Source organism: Cetorhinus maximus, chromosome 17, assembly GCF_964194155.1.
Source record: "Cetorhinus maximus chromosome 17, sCetMax3.hap1.1, whole genome shotgun sequence".
Lineage (NCBI taxonomy): Eukaryota > Metazoa > Chordata > Chondrichthyes > Lamniformes > Cetorhinidae > Cetorhinus > Cetorhinus maximus.
The window spans coordinates 97,436,252-97,457,657 of NC_135895.1; the positions used below are offsets into that span (position 1 = coordinate 97,436,252).

The following is a 21,406-nucleotide window of genomic DNA, read 5'->3' on the forward strand; positions in this document are numbered from 1 at the left end:
TGTATATATATTTTCTCTAACATCATCCAACTGAATTCACAGTAATCCTTGTATACTGGATCAGATATCTTTCAGAAACTGCAGACAAAAACGTAATTCATTAAGCTTATGGATTTTGTGGAAAAAACATTTTAAATCTATTCATTAAAAATGTGCGAAGTCCAGCTTGTGACTAAAATTACTGCCATGAAATACAAGGCTTTCAGTCCTGAAATGAATCAATGGAAAGCATTATTTAGGTCCCACATGCCCACGTTTACAGCAATTTATGATACAGTTCAGATTGCATCATTGAAACTCTGAACACATACATAATTGTGGCACTTATGAGAGCTGCTCAAAAGGTGAGCTGTGTACTTATGGTCAAAGATGTGGTGCGAAGTATCTGACAATCATCCTGAGTCCAATTTATTTGGGCTAACCTGCAAAAGTTATAATTGTATATCACAGGATAAGCTACAAGGAAGAACTCAACTGGCACACAACACTTCAACTTGACACCTTTACAGTTGCCTTGTAGCTGCTGTGAATACTGTGTGTTTGATTTATAACGTCAAGATACATAAAAACAAAATAGTCTTATTAAATTATTTTGTAAACCTGCTTTCTTTCCAATTAAAAAGTTTATATTTCATTTTTTAGGATTTTAATAATGTTGTACATCTATGTCAACAGTGTTGGTAAAACACTGTATTTCATAGTAATCAGCCATATGTTAAAGGATCCGGGAAAGGGGCGGGGGGGCGTCTGCTGATTGAGTGATGGGGAGGGTGTTTGGGAACAGGGGGTTCTGAGTGAGCGGGAGCAAGGCTTGGGAAAGGGGCTTCTGAGTGAATGGGGATTAAGCGAGGTTGGGAAGAGGCGGTCCTGAGTGTCTATCGGGGAGGCGAGTTGGGCATAGGTGTTTGTGTGTTGGTGAGCAGCGTGGATTGTCTGGGGAAGAGCGCGGAGCTTCAGCGAGCAGAGTACACAGTGTCAATGGGATTGAGAAGGCAGACTAAAGTAACTTATATGTGGAATGTTGCAAGGGGACCTTCTTAGCCCCGTCGCTCTGTGCATGTTGTTCTCTTAACCACAACCCCCCCAACCCGTTTCCAAGTTCCTGAAACCACTACCATTGTCGAAGTGTCCCTTACTTATCCCTCCACAGGGTTGGTCACCCTGGTTGTGAGTGGTATCTTATAGTCAGCCCTCAGGACAAGTTGTGTTTTGAGATTTTTGCCTTGTTGGTCCGGGAAGGATTTTAAGTTCATTTTTATCAAGTTGTTATGAGGTTAAACGTGGCCCACAAGTATTAACTATCAACAACAGCACAATCTGCAGTAAAATGGAAGTCAGAGGGTCAGCCAATGCTCCCGTCCTAAGGTTAATAAGTCAATTCAGTAAGTGAAGCTAGTGCTAGAGCAATATCAAGGGTTAGGTTTGTGTAAGGAATGGTAGGATACAGATTGAAAATTCACTCAAGTAGAGAAAGTTTTAAACTGAATAGTGGGGGCAAGAGATCAAATTTGGGAAGATGTGATAAACGAAAGAGTGGAGATCAAACAGAGTGGAGATCTACAAAGAGTAGAGACAAGGCAAGAGAGAAAGGTACTAATAAGGGAAATGATGAACAGGCTGTGGCAGTAAGGGACAGAGAGTATAAATCCAAGAGTAAATCAGCAGATAAGGCTAGACGCTACAAAAATAATAAAAGGCTGAAACTTAAGACTCTGTATCCAAACGCACGTAGCATTCAAAACAAAACAGATGAACTGATAGCGCAAATAGAAATAAATAATTACAATCTGGTAGCCATTACAGAGACATGGCTACAGGATGACATAGATTGGCACTTGAATATTGAAGGGTACATGACATTTAGGAAGGACAGGAAGTTAGGAAAAGGTGGAGGGGTGGCTCTGTTAATTAATGATGGCATTAGCACAGGGATGACCTAAGTTCAGGAAACCAGGATGTAGAAGCAGTTTGGGTTGAGATGAGAAATGATAAAGGCGAGAAGTCACTTGTGGGAGTGGTGTATAGGCCTCCTAATTGTAACTACATGGTAGGACAGGGTATTAAAAAAGAGATAATGGGAGCTTGTCAAAAAGATACAGCAATAATCATGGGGGATTTTAATCAACATATAGATTGGAAAAATCAGATGGGCATAGATAGCGTAGATGAAGAGTTCATAGAATGTTTCCGGGATAGTTTCTTAGAAAAGCATGTTCTGCAGCCAACCAGAGAGCAGGCTATACTAGGCCTGATATTGAGCAATGAGATAGGATTAATTGATAACCTTATAGTGAAGGCACCCCTAAGTAGCATAATATGATTGAATTTTACATTCATTTTGAGGGGGAAATGAGTGCATCCAAGACTAGTATTTCAAAGTTAAGTAAGGGCAATTATGAGGGCATGAAAGCAGAACTAGCTAAAGTGAACTGGCAACTGAGGTTAAGGATAGGTCAATAGAGGTTCACTGGTAACATTTAAAAGGGATATTTCAGAATACACAGAATATATACATTCCAATGAGAAAGAAAAATTCCATCCATAGCTAACTAAAAAAGTTAAAGCAGCATCAAACTTAAAGAAGAAGCACACAATTGTGCAAAGACAGGTGGCAGGTCAGGAGACTAAAAAGAATATAAAGAACAGCAAAGAATTACAAAAAGATTAATAAGGAGGGGAAAATTAGAGTACAAGAGAAAGCTAGCTAGTAACAAAAACAGATAGTAAGAGTTTCTATAGATACTTAAATAAAAAAAAAGTTAACAAAGTGAGCGTTGGTCCTATAAAAAGTGCATCTGGGGAATTGATAATGGAAAGTAGGGAGATGGGGGATGAATTAAACAGGTATTTTGCTTTGGTCTTCAGTATAGAGGGCACAAGTAACATTCCAGAAATAACTGTAAACCAGGAAACGGAAGGGAGGGAGGAATTCGGGAAAATTACAATCACCAGGGGAGTGGTATTGAGCAAATTGTTGGGGCTGCGAGCTGACAAATCCCCAGGTCCGGATGGACTTCACCCTAAGGTCTTGAAAGAAGTGGCTAGTGAGAGAGTTGATGCATTTGTTTTAATTTTCCAAAGTTCCCTAGATTTAGGGAAGGTCCCGTTAGACTGGAAAGTAGCAAATGTAACTCCTTTATTCAAAAGGGAGACAGAAAGCAGAAAACTACAGGCCAGTTAGCCTAATATCTGTCATAGGGAAAGTGTTAGAAGCTATTATTAAAGATGTTATAGCGGGGCACTAGAAAAATTCAAGGCAATCAGGCAGAGTCAACATGGTTTTGTGAAAGGGAAATCATGTTTAACCAATTTATTTGAATTTTTTTCTTTTTTATTCATTCACAAGAGTTCTTTGAAGGAGTCGCATGTGCTGTGGATAAAGGGGAGCTGGCGGATGTATTGTACTTAGATTTCCAGAAGGCATTTGATAATGTGCCACATGAAAGGTTATAGTGGAAAATAAGGAGAGTGCGAGAGGAGTACCCTGGGACAGGAAGTCCACAGCACCTAAAGGAGCGTGTGAGAGAAGTACCCTGGGACAGGAAGTCAGCAGCAGCAGCTAGAAGAGAGTGCGAGAGAAGGACCCGGAGCCCAGCAGTGCAAGAGGAGGGCACTGGGAAGGGCAGTCAGCAGCACCTAGAAGAGAGTGTGAGATGAGGACCCCGAGCCAGGCAGTCAGCAGTACCTAGAGGAGAGTGCGAGAGGAGGGCCTGTTTCTACCTGTCTGAGCCGGTGTCATGTCAAAGGAAAACAGGTAGGTGATTGGTGGGTATCTCTTCCGTGTCTCTTTTGATTGGCCAAGTGGTTTAAATCAGGAGACGTTATTACAGCTGAAAAGTACAGTTAAGAAATTCACTTTTAAAATATTTAACATCCAAATTAATTAATTAGCTAGAATAGAATAGAGATGGCCAGGCAGGCAACATGTTGCAGCTGTAGTATGTGGGAACTGGTGGAAACAGGTGCGATCCACAGTGACCACATCTCAGCAAGTGTTGGCTGTTCGAGGAACTTTGGCTCAGAGTTGATGAGCTGGAGTCCAAGCTGTGGACACTGCAACACATCAGGGAGGGGGAGAGTTATCTGGACACTGTGTTTCTGGAGACAGTCACAACCCTTAGATTAATTGCATCAAATTTGGACTGTGGTCAGGGACAGGAGGGTGTAACTGCGAGAGAGGCAGGTATTGGGATCCAAAATTTAACTTTGGAGGATCCTCAGCCAGTGCCCTTGTCCAATGCATATGCAATTCTTGCTGCTGGTGTGGATGAGGGCAGAGACTGCGGGGAGGATGAGCGAACTGACCACAGCACCATTGTACAGATCGCCACTCAAGTCGGTGGGGAGAGAAGAGAGAAATGTAGTACTAACAGGGAATAACCACTGTTCTCTGCAGCAAAGACAGAGAGTCTTGAAGGCTGTGTTGCCTACCTGGTGCCAAGGTTAAGGACATCTCTTCTTGGCTGGAGAGGAACTTCGAGTGGGAGGGGTAGGATCCAGTTGCCATGGTCCACACAGGTACCAACGACATAGGCAGGACTAGGAAAGAGGTTCTGTTGAGGGATGACGAGGAGCTCGGGGCTAAATTAAAAAGCAGAACCACAAAAGGCAATAATCTCTGGATTACTACCTTAGACACTTGCAAATTGGTGTAGGGTAAATAAGATTAGAGAGGTAAATGCGAGGCTCAAAGATTGGTATGGGAGAAATGGGTTCCGATTCATGGGGCACTGACACCAGTACTCGGAAAGGAGAGAGCTGTTCCATTGGGATGGGCTTCATTTGAACCAAGCTGTGACCAGTGTCCTGGTGAATCGTATAATTAGGGTTGTAGATAGGGCTTGAAACCAATCAGTGGGGGGAGGGTTTTTTCCTTAAACACTCCTTACACAAACCTAATCCTTGATACTGGTCTAGCACTAGCTTCACTTATGAGAGAGTATTTATTGAATTGACTTATTAACCTTAGGACGGGAGCATTGGCTGACCCTCTGACTTCCATTTTACTGCAGTTCAATTGAAGGGAAGCTTAAAAAATCAAAACGAAACAAGAGAGCAGAGGTACAGGGTAATGAAGAGGCGAACGATAATGAAAGGAAGGAGCAGACAATATAAGCAGAAGAGTGCAGCAGAAATCAGAACTAGAATGAGCAATAATGGTAAAAAGTCAAAGCTTAAGGCTCTTTATCTGAATGCACGCAGAATTTGTAACAAGATAGATGAGTTGACGGCACAAATAAATAAATGAATATGACTCGATAGCTATTACAGAGACGTGGTTGCAGGGTGACCAAGACTGGGAAATCAATATTCAAGGGTATTCGACGTTCCAGAAAAATAAGCAAAAAGGAAAAGGAGGTGGGGTAACTTTGTTAATAAAGGAAGGTATCAGTGCAGTGGTGAGTAGTGATATAGATAGATCGTGATGTGGAATCAGCTTGGGTGGAAATAAGGATTGGCAAGGGGAAGAAGTCACAGATGGGAGTCATCTATAGGCCCCCGAAGGGTTGCCTCACTGTACAAAGTATAAATTGGGAAATAATGGAGGCATGTAAGAAGGGCGCTACAATTGTCATGGGTGATTTTAATCTGCATATTCACTGGACAAATCAGATTGACGGGTAACATGGAAGACAAATTTGTAGTGTCCATCAGGGATTGTTTCTTAGAGCAATACATTACAGAACCTACCCGGGAACAAGCTATTTTAGATCTAGTAATGTGTAATGAGGTGGGATTAAAAGATATATCATAGTTAAGGATCCTCTGGGGGTAGTGATCACAACATGGTAGAATTTCAAATTCAGTTTGAGGGCGAGCAACTCAGGTCTCAAATCAGTGTCCTCAACTTAAATAAGGGCAATTACATGGGTATGAAAAAAGAGCTGTCTAAAGTGGGCTGGGAAAATAGATTAAGGGGAAGGTCAGTGGATGAGCAATGGCAGATATTTAAGCAGATATTTCATCATGCTCAACAAAAATTTATCCCGGTCAAAAAGGACTTGATGAAAAGGATGAACCGCCCGTGGTTAACAAAGGTGGTCAAGGAGAGTATCCAAAAAAACTAAGGCATGCAAAGCAGCGAAAACTAGTGATAGGCCAGAGGACTGGGAATTCTTTAGGAGCCATCAGTGGATGACTAAAAAGCTAATAAAGGAGGAGAAAATTGATTATGAAAGTAAATTGGCAAGAAATATAAAAATAAACAGCAAGAGCTTCTACAGGTATATAAAATGAGAGTGGCTAAAGTGAGCCTGGGACCCTTGGAGGATGTGATTGGAGAATTGATAACGGGGAACAGGGAAAAGGCAGATAATTTAGACCAATATTTTGCATCGGTCTTCATGGTGGAGGACATATAAACATCCCAAAGATATCTGATAAGCAAGGAACTAATGGGAGGAAAGATCTTGCGACAGTCTCTATCACGAGGCACAAAATATTTGACAAACTAATGGGACTAAAGGCAGACAAGTCGCCAGGGCCTGATGGCCTGCATCCAAGGGTTTTCAAGGAAGTGGCTGCAGAGTTAGTGGAAGCATTGGTCGAAATATTCCAGAACTCACTGGATTCCGGGAGGGTCCCAGCACATTGGAAAACCACTAATGTGACACCCCTGTTCAAGAAGGGAGGGAGACAAAAAGCAGGAAACTTTAGGTCAGTCAGCCTAACATCTGTCGTTGGGAAAATGCTAGAGTCCATTATTAAGGAAGAACTAGCAGGACGTTTAGAAAAGCTTAACGCAATCAAACAGAGTCAACATGGTTTTGTGAAAGGGAAATCATGTTGGACAAATTCAATAGAGTTCTTTGAGGATATAACAAGCAGAATTAATAAAGAGGAACCGGTAGATGTAGGGCATTTAGATTTCCAGAAGGCATTTGATAAGGTGCCACATAAAAGGTTATTGCACAAGGAGCTCACAGGGGTATTGGGGGTAATGTATTAGCATGGATTGAGGATTGGTTAACACACAAAAGAGAGTCAAGATTAATGGGTCTTTTTCAGGTTCGAAAGATGTAACAAGTGGAGTGCCACAAGGATCAATCATAGGGCCTCAATTATTTACTATCTATATTAATGACTTGGAGGGGACAGAATGTAATATATCCAAATTTGCTGATGATGCAAAAATAGGTGAGAGGGCATGTTGTGATGAGGTCATAAGGAATCTGCAAAAGGATATAAATAAGTTGAGTGGGCAAAAACATCGCAGATGGAGTTTAATGTAGAAAGTGTGAGGTCATGCACTTTGGTAGGAAGAATCAAAAGGCAGACTATTATTTAAATGGAGAGAGACTCCAAAAAAGTGCAGCCCAGAGGGATCTGGATGTTCTTGTGCATGAAACACAAAAAGTTCGCATGCAGGTGCAGCAAATAATTAAGAAGGCAAATGGAATTTTGGCCAGTGTTGCTAGGGGTTTGGAGTTTAAAAATAGGGAAGTCTTGTTACAACTGTTGGTGAGGCCGCACCTGGAGTACTGTTTTAGTCCCCATATTTAAGAAAGGATATACTGGCATTGGAGGCAGTTCAAGAGAGATTCACTCGGCTAATTCCTGGGATGAAAGGGTTGGCTTATCAAGAACGGCTAAATGGGTTAGGCCTTTATTCATTAGAGTTTAGAAGAATGAGGGGTGATCTTATTGAAACATACAAGGTTCTGAGGGGGCTTGACAGGGTAGATGTTGAGAAGATGTTTCCACTAATGAGGGAATCTCGAACTAGGGACATATTTACAGAATTACTGAGATGTGAAGGAATTTCTTCTCTCACAGGGTAATGAATGTCTGGAATTCTCTACCCCAGAGAGTTGTAGAGGTTAGATCACAAAGTATTTAAAGAGGAGGTAGATAGATTTTTGAAATATTGGGAAGTTGAAGGCTATGAGGAGCTGGCATGAAAGAGGAGTTGAGGCCTGGGGCAGATCATCCATGATCTTATTGAATGGCAGGGCAGGCTTGAAGGACCGAATGACCTACTCCTGCTCCTATTTCTTATGTTCTTATGGTGTAGGAGGTAACATGTTGGCATGGATAGAAGATTGGCTAGCTAACAGGAAGCAGAGAGTTGGCATAAATGGGTCTTTTTCTGGTTGGCAGGATGTGACGAGTGGTATGCTACAGGGATCAGTGCTGGGGCCTCAGCATTTTACAATTTATATAAATGACTTGGATGAAGGGACTGAAGGAATGGTTGCTAAATTTGCTGATGACATAGAGGAGATAAGGAGGGGATAAGGAGGCTAAAAAAGGGACATAGGTAGGTTAAGTGAGCGAGTAAAGATCTGGCAAATGGGGTATAATGTGGGCAAATGCGAAGTTGTACATTTTGGCAGGAAGAATAAAAAAGATTATCTAAAATGGTGAGAGATTACAGAGCTCTGAGATTGAGGGATCTGGCTGTCCTAGAGCATGAATAACAAAAGGCTGCATAAAGATACTGCAAGTTATTAGGAAATTAGTAGAATGCTATTGTTTATTGTAAGAAGAATTTATTACAAAAGTAGGGAATTCACCAGTTGTACAGGGCACTGGTGAAACCACATCTGGAGTATTGCATACAGTACTGGTCTCCTTAATTAAGGAAAGATGTAAATGCGTTGGAAGCAGTTCAGAGGTTTACTAGACTAACACCAGGAATGGGCCGGTTGTCTAACGAGGAAAGGTTGGACAGGTTAGGCTTGTGTCCACTGGAATTTAGAAGAGTAAGAGGCAACTTGATTGAAACCTTTAAGATCCTGAAGTGGACAAGGTGGATGTGGAGAGGAAGTTTCCTCTTGTGGGAGAATCTAGAACCAGGGGGCTCACTGTTTAAAAATAAGAGTTCGCTCATTCACGACAGAGGTGAGGAGAATTTCTTTCTCTCAAAGGGTCGTGAATCTTTGGAATTCTCTTCCTCAAAAGGCAGTGGAAGTAGAGCCTTTGAATATTTTTAAGGCAGAGCTAGATAGATTCTTAATTAACAAGGGGGTGTAAGGTTATCGGGGATAGGCAAGAATTGGGGTTGAGGATACAATCAGAACCGCCATGATCTTATTGAATGGTGGAGCAGACTCGAGGGGCCAAGTGGCCTACTCCTGTTCCTAATTCGTATGAATGTTGTATTCTTGTAAAATTAACCAGTTTATAATTGGCCTCATCTCACTTGAATGCTTGTACCTTCAGGGAGAAAAGAGAAATGCACATGCAAAGTTTTCACATACAGTGCATACAATGGATCTTTTTGTTACAATGCCCTTGTCATGCCAGCATATAACTAGATATTAGGCAGTAAAACGATACTCTTCCTTGTAGGTGACACATGATCCATTTACAGCAATGGCCAGTGACGCTTAATATGAAAATCAATTTATGAATACCAGAAATTTGTAACGTGATCCTTGTTATTTTTATCGACTTGGGACAAAATATCTTAATCAAACTCGCAAGAGCAAATCAAAATGTATAGCAGAGAAAATAACAAGTAATAACAATAGCAAGCAACATTGAAATGAGAATAATTTTAAGTTTTCAGGCAAATGGTGCAATTAAATGTAGATACATGTAAAACAGGTAGTACGGAATCAAGGAACCAAAAGAATATGTTGGCTAGGAAAGAAATCCAGGGACTATCATGGATAATGTTATGGCACAGCTAATGGTAAATGTTGAGCTGCTCAAATCCCAAAGGGAAACTTGAAACAGCTGCCACAACTGTTTTGCAATTTGTATATTAATTTGAGATTTGTGCGTTGAATTTAGTAGTAATAAGACCACCGAGTCTTAGAGGGTTTTTATAAAACTAAATTAAACCTTCATTCATTTAAAAAAAAAATGATTCTAAGCACATACATAGATTTACAAATTACTACTATGATAACTCATAGCTCCCCTAGTTAATCTAACTCCTAGTTACACCTCCATTAAGGCAACAGTAAAACACACAGATTTAAACAGACCCAGGCAAAGCACACACCCTGGACAGTTGAATTCAAAGAATTTTCTCAGCTTCAATTCCTTGTAGACAGCAGCTTGAGGCTTAGATGCTGGAGGCTTTTCAAATTTGTGTTAGATCTTAAAATGCTTTCTTTCCTACATACAACCTCATCTCCTTTATACAGATTTCTCCCTTTTCAATATAAATCCCAATGTCCCAATTTGTCTTTTCAACTCTACTTTTCTAATAATAAAAAGCTTTCGTGGTACCAATTTTAATCAGTAAGCTTTGGGAAAAATAAACACTTTTTTTTAACTTCTCTTGGCTAGTTGAAACACTTCACCCCCCTCTTTTGAATCCAACCTAGTCTAGTTTATTTAAAAATGCAAATGTTCCCTTTACACCTCACATTCTAAAAGTTCTCCTATGTTTACCTATTTAACATTTCAAACCTACTTTTCTATCTGATACATAAAAGCACCCAGACCAGCTATCTGTAATTCAATTAAAACACACACACACATAGACACAGATCCCACTATTACTCTACTTTATAATAAATTCCTATACCATTATGAAAATTATTATATCTTCCTGACAATAAATTTATGAAACTTGTCAGCCCAGTACTTAGATACAGTAAAGACACATAAATAAGATAACTTGGTTATAGGACCATAAAAACAGGGTACAAATTAAAAGTAACATTCAGTTGCTAAGTGTTAAACAAGCCACTGTGTACTGCTATTTTATGAATTTATTTTTTGGAAACCCTTTGGCCAATAGAAACTTCAGTTACTAAGGAGAAAAATGGCAGATGAAAACCAATTTCCAGAAAGAATTTTAGTGATTTTCAAGAACCCATGGTCAGATTGTGCAGCATAAAACAGCAGCTGTTTTTTCACACTTTCAATATTAAAAATACTTATCCCACCATTAGTTACAGGAATAACAGTTATTGCAGATACTTGAGTTTTCAATGAGTTTTTGACAATGCAAGCTTCATATATATAGATTTTTTTCCTTGAAGTTAGGAGGCTAAATACTATTAAAGAACTAAGCTGTACAAGATAAGGCAGATGCAACCAACATACTTTAATTTATGGGATTTCTAATGCCCATGATCACCACATTACACTTATAATTCCAGCTTCAGTATCGAATGCTCATTGATCTAACCACCTCTCAATCTACAGGTGCCATTACAATGTTGTCTTAAGCAGTTTTACTTCAATAATTTAAAAATAATTCTCCTTATGATCTAGAATCATCCTTTTGGGATAATCGTTGATTGGCAGTATCACTATACAAAAGCATGCATTTGAGGGAGGATACCTAGTCTGAATTAAGATCAGTTGCTTCCATTAATTTGAAAACTTCCAGAGGGTCAGCTCGAAGTAATGTCCCATGTCAGCCATTGCTTAGTTGGTAGCATTCTTGCTTCTGAGACACAAGGTTGTGGGTTTAAGTTCATTTCCGCAAAAATCAAGACTGACACTCCAGTGCAATACTGGAAAAGTGCTGCACTGTCAGATGTCTTGCAGATGAGACATTAAACCAAGGCCCCACCTTCTCTCTCAGGTGGATGTAAAAGATCCCATGGCACTATTTTGAAGAAGAGTAGATGAGTGATTCCCAATGTTCTGGCAAGTATTTATCCCTCAAACAACATCACAAAAACATGATTTTCTGGTCATTATCACATTGCTAGCTGTGGGAGTTTTCAGTGCACAAGTTGGCTGCCTCGTTTCCTACATTATAACAGTAACTACACTTCACAAAGTACTTCATTGACTGGAAAGAGCTTTGGGATGCCCGGTGGTCAGGCAAGACTGTAGAAATGTTAGACTTTTCTTTAAACTCTTAAAGTAACTTTTAAGACTCAATATTGTTGTTGTCCTATGATGTACCCACTCAAGGTTAGTAATAATTTTTCTTAATTTGATGAGTGGATCTATATCAGTGTATAATATGAATCTGGTCAGAAGTTAATCAGGGCAAGATGGGGGGGGAGAGAGCAGAGAGCCCAAGAAAATCAGAAGAACATAAAGGAAATGCGGAAGCAAACTAGAAGTTAGGGAATGAGAAAGATGGAAGAAAAAAATAAAGAAATAATGAAATTGCTAAATAATGTCATGATGGTTTTAGTTGAGAGATAAGTATTTGATGAGGATACTAGGAAAACTCTCCAGCTTTTCTTCAAATAGTGCCATGTGATCCTTTATTACATAACAGTTTAACTTCTCCAAAAGGAGAAGGACATTTATTGTCAAAACATTCATCTTAAGACTGCATATAGATACACATGCAGTTCTATATCTGGCAATTTGCATGGAAAGAACTTCTTGGGCATGGTGAGCAATGTCTAATCAAAGCCATTCATGGTACCTTACCTTGAAGGTAGCTAAAATTTCTTCTAAAGTTTGCTCTGTGTCCCTATTGGTCCCAGTTAAAAAACCTTCTTTGTCTGATTTTTGCTCAGCCTCATTGAGAAAGATTTTTAGTGAGTAAGTGATACTTGATAGCAGTGTTGATAACTCTTTCCACCACTGTGCTGATGGTTAGCAGCAGGCTGATGATGGAACAGTAGTTAGCCAGGTTGGATTTGTCTTGTTTTATGTGGTCTGGAGACATATCTTTATACATTTGAGTCCTGTGTTGTAGTTGTGATGGCATAGCTTAGCTGGTTCTTCAGCAATGCAGCTGTAATATTGAGGAGGCCCATAGACATTGCTGTGTCTAGTGCACTCAGATGTTTCTTGATGTCACATGAAGTAAATCAAATTGTCTTCCTGATCTCAGCAGGAGGCTGTGATTTCATCCACTTGGCCCAGCTGACTTGAGTAATTCATCCTTTTTTTGCACTCATGGCTGAGCTCTACCACTATTGAGAATTGACATGTTCACTTCCTCCAACTAATTGCTCAATTGTTTACCATCACTCATGATTGAATGTGGCAGGACTACAGAACATTGACCTGATCTGTTGGATGTTGGCATACTGCTTCCACTCCCTTCAGATAATTGATCTAATCTTTTTTAAAAAGTCCTGTTTTATTTAAAATAAAATCGTTAGCGTTAGTTAGAACACACTGTCCTGTGTTCTAGCTACATCATTTCATTTTTTTTTTGACGTGTCCGGTGCTGCTTCTGGCATGCCCTTCTCATTGGCTATCTTAATGACAATGGAGAAGAGGGATAATGACAAGCTCTCCCACGAGGTAACAGATTGTGGTGCTATACTATTCTGTCACTTATGACCTATCATGCCTCATGGATGCCTACTTTTGAGCTGCTAGACCTTTTCTTAATCTATCCCACTAACACTGCAGTAGTGCCACACAACATAGAGGGCATCCTCAGTGCGAAAAGATGCTTTTTGGTTATTATAAGACCTGTAGTCATCATTCCTACTAATTATGTCATGGACAGATACATCTGCAACACTGGATTAGTGAGTACAATGTCAAGTAGGTCATGCCCTTGTGTTAGTTTTCATGATCTGTTGAAATCCAGTATGGAAATTGGTTGTACTACTAATCCATGCAGTGAAGGATACTGAAGTCCCACACCCAGGGTACCCTTGTTACCCTTAGTGCTTCATCCAAGTGGCGTTCAACATGAAAGAGTACTGATTCAGAGAGAGGGTAGGTAATCAGCAAGTTTCCTTACCCACTTTTGGCCCGAAGGTCTAAGACGTTTTGGGATTCATTCCCTGGACCATTCCTGACTGTGTATCACTGTGTGCCCACCTCAAGGAGGAGGAAAAGGGTAGGTCCCAAGGATTGTCCGCTGGGTCTCATGCACACATCCCACATGCAGTATCACATCACAACATAGATGCAAGATGCTATCTTCCTATTTATCCCAAATCTCTTCTCAAAACCCTTGTTTACATGAGCTTTCTGAAGTTTAGAGTATATAATTGGTAGTGTAATTATCTTCACTAATCTCCTCCAACAACACTTCCCTGAGATATCTGCACTCCTCTAATTTTGACCTCTTGAGGATCTGTGATTTTAATCGCTCCACCATTGGTGGGTGTGATTTCAGCTGCCACGGCCCTAAGCCCTCTCCAACTCCCTCCCTTTCTTTCTTCCTTTGAGATGCTACTTAAATCCTACATCTTTGACCAAGCTTTTGATGATCTGTCCTAATATTTCCTTAAGTGACACAATGTTAAATTTTGCTTATAACACTCCTGTGAACTGCCTTAAGTCATTTTATTATGTTAAAAGGCACTATATAAACACAAGTTGTTAGTGTTGACAACCTCCCTGTGTTGCAAAAAGGTATATAAATATTACCTGAATTTACACTTTTGAAATTCATTTCAAGCTTTTCTTCAAATGGTCATAAAACAATGGAATAGGTTTCATTACAGACAAGGAAACATTCAATTATTTGGATAGTTTAAATGCTACTGAAGCATTTTGGTAAATTCTACACATTCTCAGATTGTAGAACCTGCCAGTGAGGCAACAATATCATGTGCAAGTACTGGCCTTTAGTGAACACATTAAAAGGCAGAAAAGACAATTCAGTGGATACATTTAACCATATTGTGAAATATGTTTTAAACATTCTTAAAACCTTATTTTGAACGTTAGCAACACGAATAGAAGAATTCCAGAAAATGTTACAATTGATGTTTTTGTAACTTTTACCATTAGCCTGCATTTGCAGTTAATATTTTGACCAGAGTGGTGGGTCTTCTAGCTGGCTTGACATCAAAGAATTTTAAGCATGCCCAATTTCCCAAGATCAATCAGTAGCATTTAAGTTAGCGTAATGGCCCCTCGTCAATCTCTAACAAAATGTACTTAGTTATCAGAATTATTTGAAAAGCTGGAGGACAAATTTCAAAAGCTTTATTCAGGTAGAGTTCATATTTTTTCTTTTTAAAAAAAAAACAGGGATGTATATGGGAGTTCATGCACGTGAGTGAGTGAGAGAGGAAGAGAGGTATGGCTGCTTCTGTTTTTACAAATTAGAAGAAAACACATCCAACTTTGGAATTGGGTTATTTAAGAAAATAATTGAATCCTCAAAGCAATGCCTTTAAATTATTTTAAAATCACTTATTTTGTTGATTGTTGGAAAATGTAAACATCCAAGATAAATCTTTTCTCTCATCCCAATGTGATTTTTTGTTTAATAGCAAGACGACTAAATATTTTTGATGAAAAGTGTGAACAATTCCACTTACTGATTGACACACAGAGAGAAGCAGATACATTTGTAAGACCAATCAGAAACAGCAAATTTAATATTTGCACAGATCTGTTGCTTAAATAGCAGTGCATTATAACTTCCACAATATCTCTAGAATCCTGTTCTCCAGGTCAGTCACCCTCCGAAAAAAGTGAAACTTTCAAACATCGAACTTCACTCCGCAGTTTCTAAGTGGGCCCTAAATTCTACGCAATTACATCACTAAATATTGTATCTATATGTTGCTGATGCCTTTAATAGTTTTAAATATTTAGATCAGCTCTTCTCTCATTAATGACCAACAAGGATTCACCTGCCAGCCAGATACCTAACTTTTCTCTCATCAGCCTCAGGTTCCTCTCCATAATAATGCTAGAGCAAAGAACCCCTCAATACATATCACATGAAAGAATAAAAAAGTGTGTAAGAGCGTCACTGGCAAGGCTAGCATTTGTTACCATGTGTAATTGCCCTTGAAGTTGGTCAACTTTTTCAACTGCTGCAGTCCATGTGATGTACTTACATCCACAGAGTGACATAAGAAATAGGAGCAGAACTAGACCTTACTCTGCCATGAATATGACTATGGCTGATTTTCAGATTCAACTCCACTTTACTGCCCGCTTTCCATATCCCTCAATTCCCTAAGAGACCAAAGATGTATCTATCTCAGCCTTAAATATATTCAATGATGTCGCATCCACAACCTCCTGGGGTAAAGAATTCCAAAGATTCACAATCCTTCGAGTGAAGAAATTTCCCCTTCTCTCAGTCCTAAATGATTGGCCCCTTATCCTGAGACTGTGCCACCGTGTTCCAGATTCCCCAGCCAGGGATAACAACCTCTCAGGGTCCATCCTGTCAAGTTCCTTCAGAATCTTGTATGTTTCAATAAGAACACCTCTCATTCTTCTAAACTCCAGAGAATATAGACCCAATTTACTGTGCCTCTAGTCACAGGACAACCCTGTCAACTCAGGAACCAATTGAGTGAATTGTCACTGTACCGCCTCCACTGCAATTAGTTCCAGGTTTTTGACCCAGTGACAATGAACAAAATGTGATACAGTTCCAAGTCAGGATGGTGTGTGGCTTGAAAGGTTACTTGCAAATGGTGGTCTTCCCATGCGTCTGCAGTCCTTGTTTTTCTAGGTGTTGAATGAGACTTGCTGAGTTGCTGCTAGAAGGTACACACTGCTGACAATGTGCGTTGGTGGTGCAGGAAGTGAATGTTTAAGGTGTTGGATGGGGTGCTGATCAAGCAGGCTGCTTTGTCCATGATGGTGTCAAGTTTCTTGAGCATTGTTGGAGCTACACTCATCCAGGTGAGGGGAGAATATTCCGTCACACTCCTGACATGTGCCTTGTAGTTGGTGGACACACTATGGGGAGTCAGGAAGTGAATTACTCACTGCAGAATTCCCAGCCCCTGTAGGTACAGTACTTATATAGCTGGTACAGTTAAGTTTTTGGTCACAAGATGTTGGTGATGGTGGGGGATTCATCAATGGTAATGTTGTTGAATCAAGGAGGGATGGTTAGATTCTCTCTTATTGAAGATGGTCATTGCCTGGCACTTGTGTGACACAAATGTTACTTGCCACATCAGCCCAAGCATGAACATTGTCCAGGTTTTGATGCATGCAACCCATTACAGCTCTGTGTCAAATGCCAGGACCTCCAGCCCAGCTCTGCCCAGTATAAAACTACCATCTCACCTGTACACTTTTACAAATAAATGGCACTTCATAATCTTCAGAAATTGCAAATGTATTTTTCTGTGACTACAGTATCACTAGCCAACTATTTAAGGACATTCACTTTTCCTGACTTACCATGGGCAAGACTACAGGTGATTCATTGGTATATACAAAATTAATAAACTAAGGCCACTGGTTCACAAAGCAATGAATTTCATAACACTGTCCTTCTAAATTACTAGGAACAGTATACTATTTAAGAATAGAGAACTTGCACAGTACTTCCATGCGCTCAGAACATCCCAAATGCTTCACCCTCAATAAAGTACTTTTGAAGTAGTCACTGTTGTAATGAAGGAAAACATTGCAGCCATTATTTTTTAAAAGCTTGCATTTATATTTTCATGACATCCCAAAAAGCTTTAGTTCAGTAGTAGGGCACAGTATAAACCAGGAAATACTGGGAGCATGTAAGAGAGGCACAGCAATAATCATGGGTGATTTTAATATGCATATAGACTGGACTAATCAAATTGGCAAGCGTAGCCTCGAGGGAGACTTCATAGAGCGTATTAGAGATTGTTTCTTGGAACAATATGTTGTGGAACCAACCAGGGAGAAGGCTATTCTGGATCTGGTTTTGTGTAATGAGATGGGATTAATTAATGATCTCATAGTAAAGGATCCTCTGGGGAAGAGTGATCATAGCATGCTAGAATTTCAAGTTCAGTTTGAGAGCAGGAAACTTGAGTCCCACACTAGTGTTCTGGAGTTAAACAAAGGTAACTACATAGGTATGAGGGCAAATTTGGCCCTAGTGGACTGGGCAGGAAGACTACAAAGTAGGACAGTTGATGAGCTATTTACAATCTATATTAATGACTTGGATTCAGTGATAGAAGGTACTATAGCTAAATTTGCAAATGACATCAAAATAGGTGGGAAAGTAAATTGCAATGAAGAAATAAGAAATTTACAAATGGATATGGACAGGTTAGGTGAATGAGCCAAAATTTGACAGATATTTAAGGAGATATTCAATTCCTCCCAAGCAAAATATATTCCAAAGAGGAAGAAAGATGGTAAGAGGGGGGAAAAGCATCCATGGCTAAGCAAGGAAGTTAAAGATAACATAAAGGCAAAAACTAAGGCATACCAAATTGCAAAGGTCAGTGGCAGGCTGGAAGATTGGGAAACTTTTGAACAAAGAGTTCCTAAAAAAATAATAAAAAGAGCAAAGGTAAATTGTGTAAGAAAACTAGCGCAAAATACGAAAACTGATAGCAAAAGCTTCTACAAGTATACAGAAAGGGAGTAGCTAAAGTGAATGTTAGTCTCTTGGAGGATGAGACTGGGGAGTTAATAGTGGGGAACGCAGAAATGGCAGCAATGCTTAATCAATATTTTGCCTCAATTTTCACGGTGGAGGACACTAGTACCACCCCAATAGTGACAGGTAGTGCAGAGGGTATAGAGAAGGAGGAACTTAGAACAATCACCATCATTGGAGAAAAAGTACTGAGCAAAATTTTGGGATTAAAGAGTGACAAGTCCCCAGGACCTGATGGCCTACATCCCAAGGTCTTAAAGGAAGTGGCGGTGGAGATAGTGGATGCACTGGCTATAATATTCCAAAATTCCCTGGGTTCTGGAAAGGTTCCAGTGGATTGGAAAAATGCTAATGTAACGCCCTTATTCAAAAGGGGGGGGGGCAGAAAGTAGGAAACTATAGACCAGTTAGTTTAACGTCTGTCGTTGGGAAATTGTTGGAATCCATTATTAAGGAAATAATAATGGGGCAGTTGGAAAGTCAAAATGCAATCCATCAGAGTCAGCATGGTTTTATGAAGAGTAAATTGTGTTTGACTAATCTGCTAGAGTTTTTTTGAAGATGTGACAAGCAAAGTGGATAATGGGGATCCTGTAGATATAGTATATCTGGACTTCCAGAAGGCCTTTGATAAGGTGCCGCACAAAAGATTAATACACAAGATAAGATCACACAAAGTTAGGGGTAATATATTAGCTTGGATAGAGGATTGGCTAACCAACAGAAAGCAGAGAGTCGGGATAAATGGGTCTTTTTCTAGATGGCAAGCTGTAACCAGTGGGGTGCCACAGGGTTGGGTCCTTAGGCCCCAACTATTTACAATCTATATTAATGACTTGGATTCAGTGATAGAAGGTACTATAGCTAAATTTACAGATGACACCAAAATAGGTGGGAAAGTAAGTTGCAATGAAGAAATAAGAAATTTACAAATGGATATGGACAGGTTAGGTGAATGAGCCAAAATTTGGCAGATGAAGTTTAACGTGGATAAGTGTGAGGTTATCCATTTTGGTTGGAAGAATAAAAAGGCAACTTCTTATTTAAATAGAGAGAAACTTTAGAATGCTTCAGTGCAGAGGGGTCTGGGTGTCCTCGTGTATGAATCGCTGAAAGCTAGTATGCAGGTACAGCAGGTAATAAAGAAGGCAAATGGAATTTTGGCATTTATTGCTAAAGGGAGTACAAAAATAGGGAAGTGTTGTTGCAACTGTACAAGGCGTTGGTGAGACCTCACCTGGAGTACTGTGCACAGTTTTGGGCCTCTTACTTGAGGAAGGATGTAGTTGCATTGGAGGCGGTTCACTAGATTGATTCCAGAGGTGCAGGGCTTGTCTTATGAGAGATTGAGCAGTTTAGGCCTATACTCGCTAGAGTTTAGAAGGATGAGAGGAGATCTAATTGAGGTATATAAGATGCTAAAGGGGATAAACAAAGTAGACGTGGAGCGGATGTTTCCCCTTCTGGGGCATTCTAGAATGAGAGACCATAGTTTTAGGCTAAGGGGTGGTAGATTTAAATCAGAGATGAGGAGGAATTACTTTTCTCAAAGGGTCGTGAATCTGTGGAATTCACTACCTCAGGGTGCAGTGGATACCGGGACTAAATAAATTTAAGGAGATAGACGGACAGATTTTTAATTAGTAAGGGGTTGAAAGGTTATGGGGAGAGGGTGGGAAATTGGAGTTGAGGCCGAAATGAGATCAGCCATTATTGTATTGAATGGGGGGGCAGGCTCGAGGGGCTGAATTGCCTACTCCTGCTCTCAGTAATGTTCTTATGTACAACCAGTGATGTACTTCTGAAGTGTAGTCACTGTTATAATCAATTTAAACATAGAGAGGTCCCACAAACATCATGAGTGATGGTAAACAATAATCAGATCATCTGCGTTAGTAATGTTGGTTGAGAAATAATTATTGGGCAGAACATTTCCACTCTTCATTGAATAGTGCAAAGGGATTTTTATACCCACCTAAAAAGGACATATAGGGCTCTGAAGGACTGCACTGGCGTCAGCTCTGAAATGTCAACTTGGACTGTGTGCTGAAGTCTCTGGATGTAAATCAGTGGCACTGATATCCCATAAAGACAGCTTTAAGATACCCACTGACACACCATACACGATGGTACAGGAGATGCACTAGTTTTGCATTTAAAACAATCTGACAATAAATTAGTCGCCTTTATAATATTGCATAACAGAAAACAAATACCAAACAATGCAGTAGAAATGTATTCTACATCATTTAATGGAAAAATCATGTAACAAAGCCAAAACAGGTTAAAGACAATTCTACAAAATTAGTTTATAAATTATATCTTTTTAAAAAATTGAATCTCAAGATTTATATCAACAAGTTTGCTATTTATGGAAGAAAGTTTAATCATTAAAAGTGACTAGGTATTTTCTTCTTAGGCAGTCCCTCAAGATCGAGGATGACATGCTTCCAGTCTGGTTGGAAAGGTTCTGAAATGGCTGATGAATCCAATGCACGACTCTCAGAACAATTTCTCCACTGGGAACTCAAGTCACGTTTTAGGGGTGTCCTTAAAGCAGCCCTGAAGAGGTCAAACATACCCGCCAACTCACCAGTGACCCTGGCTTGTGACTGAGCAAAATGGAGAAGGCTCATTCTTCGGGAAGGCACCGAACAAATCAAGAGGCTTCATCAGAAACGTGCAGAGGTGCATTAGAGGGAACGCAGACATTTCCAAACAAGCCATCTACCAAACCCTTCAACTAGCACTTGCCCCTCATGTGCCAGACTCTGCAATGACATGATACACTAACGGTAAATCTGTAATATTTAGCATGAGTCCAGAAAGTGATGGAAAAAAAAACATACAAATGAAGGGGAGGTGGGGGGAGATGTTTGTATTTCGAATGGGAACACGAACAGAATCTTATATCACATTCTGACGAACCTGTTTGTGTTTCGTCTGAATTACTAAAAAATATTCCGACGTCCATACACCATTTTTGCTTAAGGACGAGAGGAGCGCGGTTACAAAATCTACACACGCGCAAAAAAAATCGTTAGCCGAAAACCAAAACTGTAACCATGGAGAAACCACAGACCGTCAGTAAGAGGCATTTTTGAAAGGCCTTTCCTTTCCCCTCCTCCTAATTCGCCGCAGCTTTTCAGCACAAACCGGCACCTCAGCAACATGACGTATTGAACCCGGACGGAGCACCTCCCCTCTCCCCTTCTCCTATTGGTTAGTCCTCCGCCGGCCGTTCCC

The 21,406-nt window shown here is 40.0% G+C and overlaps 1 protein-coding gene across 1 annotated transcript in view; it reads right to left on the reverse strand.

The window, feature by feature from the left end:
- Positions 1-21,355, reverse strand: part of LOC144692628 (UDP-N-acetylglucosamine transporter-like) — a 61,007-nt gene extending 39,652 nt beyond the window's left edge. The window contains exon 1 of the mRNA XM_078561688.1: positions 21,243-21,355. The gene's annotated coding sequence lies outside the window, so the exon portion shown is untranslated. The remainder of the gene's footprint in view (positions 1-21,242) is intronic.
- Positions 21,356-21,406: the final 51 nt, after the last annotated feature.